General features: G+C 45.2%; 1 long non-coding RNA gene across 2 annotated transcripts; it reads left to right on the top strand.

The window, feature by feature from the left end:
• Positions 1 to 435: 435 nt before the first annotated feature.
• On the top strand, positions 436 to 4894 carry LOC112963215. Of its 2 annotated transcripts, none has more exons than XR_003252538.1 (2): positions 436 to 524; positions 2003 to 4894. It is a non-coding gene; the product is annotated as an uncharacterized LOC112963215 (long non-coding RNA). The 2 variants fall into 2 exon arrangements; XR_003252537.1 differs by having other exon boundaries at positions 1171 to 4894.
• Positions 4895 to 5113: the final 219 nt, after the last annotated feature.

The raw sequence follows: 5113 nt of genomic DNA, 5'->3' as shown, positions 1-5113 counted from the left end.
CAGGCTTGGACATGCTTGGATGGGCATGGTCATGTCTCTTGGCCTGCTCCTTTTTTCATCTTTGTTATTTTGGCTTGTTATCTTCAAAGGCACACTGGTCTTACTTCCTCTTCTTCCCCTTCCTGCAAGCTGGTATAATTTTGGTGTATCAGCAAATATCTCTGCAAAGACTGGGTAGAAGGTAGTGGTGGGGTGGGTTTCTGACATTTGGAGGGGAGGAAGCTATATTCTGCCCAAAACAGTCTAGCCAGCACCAGCCAGTGCAGCGCTCGCCTCTATCCTGGCCCGAGACCTCGCCTGCCCCGGGTGGGCTCATAGGACGGGCACAGCAGAGATGAGACACCTCCGCCAGCCACCACGACCATCTGCAGCTTGGGATGACCTCGGAAGAGGCAACCTCAACCTCAAGTGATCCTTTTTGAGCTCGATGCAGCATCTAAATCAGATGATTCTGAAAAAGAACCACTTAGTATGTCTGATCGGTGCTTGCTCATGGATCTGATGCAATTCCTTATTTCAACCAGGTATGTTTTATTAGTCTGCCTTTCAAATAGATCTTTCCTGCAAAGGTAAAAGATTATGAGAAGTAGATCTTATGGCTGCCTTTCAACTCCACTCTCTCCTGTATTAAGCCAATAATGTGTAGGATGATAGATGGGAATTCTCATGAGATGTCATACAAAGTGTTCACTTTAAAACAAACAAAAACCAGTCCAGTTTTAAAAATGAAACTGTCATAACTCATACTGTCTCTGGCTTCAGGAGTTCTGGCAGCTTAACTTCAGCAGAGATTTAAGACTAAACAGTGTCTAAATACAAATGGACAAGAGGTGCAAAATTGGATTGTGTGGCCTTCCAGACCCAGCATCCAAGCTTGGAGGGACTGCAAAATACAGATTGCGTAGCTGTACTGAGTGCAATGAACCTGAAGATACTCTATTTCCTTCCAGATTTTGGGGGTCTTGAATCTGTGCAAGACTTTTAAAATAGTGCTTTGGAGTCACCATACTGGATTTTATAAGCTAACTGCTTGAAAAGTGTGGTGGTTGCTTACGACATTAATGAACTCATTCTTAAGAACAGGAGGACTGCATATGAAGCTTAATTAAAACTTTTCAGAAAGGTGCTGGAAAGAATTTATTGGAGTTTATTTTCCTTGTGTTTTGAAAGGGGCAGATTGTGTCTTCAGGGTAGAGAGCAACCTAATCAGCAACATTCAGCAACAAATTCCCTTCCGGCACCTCCTGGACGGGCGCTCAGCAGACGGCATGAAGCCTCAGCACATGGGCATGGCCTTGTTTGCGCCCATCCCAAGGACCATGCGTGCACACACATGCAAACACACAGGCACATGCACTCACAGATTTGCACACATTTTCCTGCAGTGGTGGGGGCACTGGGGGCTTTTGGCCCGAGGTCGCCCCATGCGGGAGGGCCTGGGCGACCTCTCTGCTGCCGGAGGATGGTGAAATGAGACACGGAGGGCAAAACCGCCTTGCCGTGGCCGTGGCAGCATGCGCAAAAGCATCACTGTGGGGCTATGAACGTGTTTGTGTCAGAGCTAGGGCTGTGCAGGAGGGGAGGGCAGGTCCCAGGCAGTCAGTCCAATATAAACCCCTCAGCACCTGCTAAGGGCAACTTCTAAAAAAGTGTGGTGTTGTCCACACACTCGTTTTATGCACTTGCTCATAACATGCATCTCGTGCACCAAAAGGAGAAGGGGGCTAATTTTTAAAACATTCTCTATTCTTCATGTTTGCCCTAGGAATGGGCAAATATTTCATGTTATCTATGTTCTTCTGCCAATTTTTGTCATGAGAACACGGTCTCAGAATTGTAGAGTCTGTGAATTATAGTAGTAAATGCTGTATTGCTTTGACCTTTTGAAATGTCTCCAGCATGATTGGCTGGCTGTCCTCCCCTTTCCCCAGAGGTCAGGCAGGTTGTAAATATAGGCGAAATGGAATAGCCGGATAATCAAACTGAACCTATTTCACTGCAGTGCGGCGCAATCACAGCGTAGTGAAATTCCATCAGCGTCGGAGGCTGCATTGCGAGCGCCACGGAAATCACTTTGTAACTGTCCACAGAACTTGAGAAGCTGCCGTTACTGTCTGCGACGCTGTGGGCTCTGCATTTTTAAATGTCTTTTAACAAAGAATCAAAAAAACAAAACCCAAAGCCAAATAAAAAAAGACTATGGAATAGGCTGTCTTTTAAAAAAAAACACATCACCTAAAAAAACTGCCCTGATATATAGGATGGTTGATAAGTCCTATCTGCTTTTTTGTTCATGTTTTTTTTTTCCTTTAAAGACACTAAAATGTTTCCTCTATTCAGGAACGGGTAAGTGAATTGCTTGCTGCATCACCTGAGCTTACCCTCATCAAAGAACAGTAAGTACTTTATACATTATTGCAGCAACTGCATTGAAGTACTGTCCATAACCAGTGGAACAAAAAGTGCATAACTCTAGCTATGCACGAGGCTAATACGCAGAAGTGGTGTCCTCTGTCCAGGCGAGATGAAAATGCGGCCCTTGAAATCTGTGGAGATGATTTTTCGGCAGCGCGCGCCAAGCGCAGCCCTGTAGTTCTGCTGGTTGCAGGCACAGCGATGCTAGCAGTGGGGTAGCAGGGCATAATTAATGTTTACTTATAATCAGCATCTTTCTGTGCCAGCAATCATGGCAGACTGAAACTAAGCAGGGGAACCAGAAACCCTGCTGCTTTCAGCTGTCTGGAACAATAATTACACAGTGCCACGGCACCTCTGGGAGTCTGGCACCATTTATCCTCCCTGACTCCGCGCACTGGTTACCTGCCACCGAGCAATCCCCAAAGCAACCAATCCTCAACATCATTTTCATACAAAAGGTGGAGAGAATTATAATGGCTTTGCTATTGCTCTGCCTTCAGAAAGCTGGGCTGATGGCTTAATTGAGGTTAAAATAAGCTCCAATCAGAGAGGTGAAAACCTAACAGGGCTACTTAATCTTATATAAATACAAGAGAGATACAAGTGCATGAGGAGAGAATAATAACTGACTCYGGTAGGGTTTCTATGGAGAATAATCATTAGCCAGGCAGTGAACAGATTGGACTGGGAGCAGGCTGTTTAGCATTCATGCCCTGGTGGTAAAGGCTTTGAGTTGGAGGCTAATTTGAATTTTAGGGTTGGGTTAAAAAAAAAAAACAAAAAACTCTGTCTGGAGCAAAGCAGCACCGTACTAATTTTTTTGCCCTAGACTGTGCTGAAGAAAATCAATTGACTTTTACTCTGCAACCTAGGTGCAGTTTGTCTAATACAAGGGAGCAGTAATTGCAAGTAGGAAGGCACTTGGGTGACTCTGGAGTGGGGATTTGCGCTCCCCTGCACAGCACCGTTTCCCCCGCATGGCTGCACCGTTGCAACCAGTGTGTGTCCCCTCGGTTTCTCGCTGTGGAGGGGAAAGGGTGAGCAGGAAGGGGGGGAAGGCCGGCGTCCCGCCTTCCTTTCCCAAACTCCACTGGGAAGGCTACCAGAAAAATAAATAAAAGGAGAATTTAATTTTTGTCTTCCAACATAGGATCTTTTATTCTCATAGCTAATTCCCTTTCCTTTAAGAGCTTGCAACTAGAATACTGATTCTTTGTCAAATCACCAGAGAGGGTTGGCAAAACTCAGATGTTTTTATTTTTCCAGGCTTATAGACTGTTGGTCATTTGTTCTGATAACTTAAATTGGATGCTAGATCTCAGAAGTATTTGAAAACATTTCTTTTTCAGTTAACTTGCATGCATTTCCAATTTGAAATAAAATTTCAGCCCTTTGCAGTTCTTTTTGTTTACCAGATGCTCACAAGAGTGTTTTGTGTTACAATTACTTTTCTTTTAAACTGACTACATGAAAAAAAGCAGTAACCGGCTGGATATGTGCAGATCCTGCCAACCATTTCTGGGCTCTGTTTTCTTAGCGTGCAGCCCAGAGATGAAGTTCTTCCTTTCCTCCATCAGCAGGTCAGCTGACACCATTGCGGACCATCTATGGGGAGATCTGGCTTCGAGATCTGTAGCTGGAGGCAAATAAAGTTAGAGGCATACATGAGATTACTGATTTGAGGGTTTATGCATTTTAGTGTAACTTGTGATCCCTTCTCTCCTGTTACTTTTATTTATATCTTAGTATTTGATAAAGTCTATATTTCTATTGTACAATTATTTACAATTTTTTGTACGTTTATGTACATTTTATGTACTTTTTTTTTGTAAATTTATGTACAATTATTTGCACTTTTTTGTACAATTCTTTACAATTTTTTCAATATTGTAGACTTTCAAAATCACGTTATAGCCACCATAAATCCTGTTATAGCCAGTATATCCATCCATAAGACTATATGTTAGATTTGCTATTGGCGTCTGCAACAATTTGCCTGTTAGCTTTGCTTACCCATTCCCATTTTCCCTATCTGAGCTGGAACACCTTCAGCTGATGTCCATCAAGAGATAAAAATAAACTGCAGACTGAGCTGAGCTGCTCCATTACTGTTGTGGAGTGCAAGAGTCCTCAAGAAAGCAATGAAAAATTACACCTGTCCAGACAATGAAAAATGCCGGGAACCTCTCAGTTTCTGAGGCCTTAAAGGAGAATAATTATGCTGTGAACAGATTGCTTCGTGCCTGAGACCGCACAGCGCTCTCAAAGGGAAAGGCTACAAAAACCCTGTAAAAAGGAGAGCGGAGCCCTCTCGCAGCGCTTTTGGGGAGAAAGCTGGGGAAACTAAGAGACYGTGAGCTGCTGCCTTCTCCACGTGCTCAGCCTGCTCGCTTCCAGGGGTCCTCGCAGCCTGGARAATAAACTTACGGCAGGAGGATAAACATGGCCCAACAGAAAACTGGATGCTTATTTTTGATACACTGAGTCGTGGTGTAAATCCTGCTGGGAGCCGAGCCCTGCGGGACAGCCAGGCAGAGGAAGGGGCGCGCGGGCTCAGCCGGGGACGGCCTGTGGTGCCTGGCGCGGCGCGCCGTGGTTTTCCACCCGGAGCCGGGATGCGGCCGGGCCTCTCCTCTGGCCCCCCGCGGGGCCTTTGCCCAGGCAGGCGCTCGCCGGTCCAAGGGGCTCTAACTCT

The sequence above is a fragment of the Apteryx rowi genome, unplaced genomic scaffold, assembly GCF_003343035.1.
Source record: "Apteryx rowi isolate R43461 unplaced genomic scaffold, aptRow1 scaffold_164, whole genome shotgun sequence".
NCBI lineage: Eukaryota > Metazoa > Chordata > Aves > Apterygiformes > Apterygidae > Apteryx > Apteryx rowi.
Note: the sequence above shows the minus strand (reverse complement) of the source record. Positions and strands in the feature narration are given on the sequence as shown.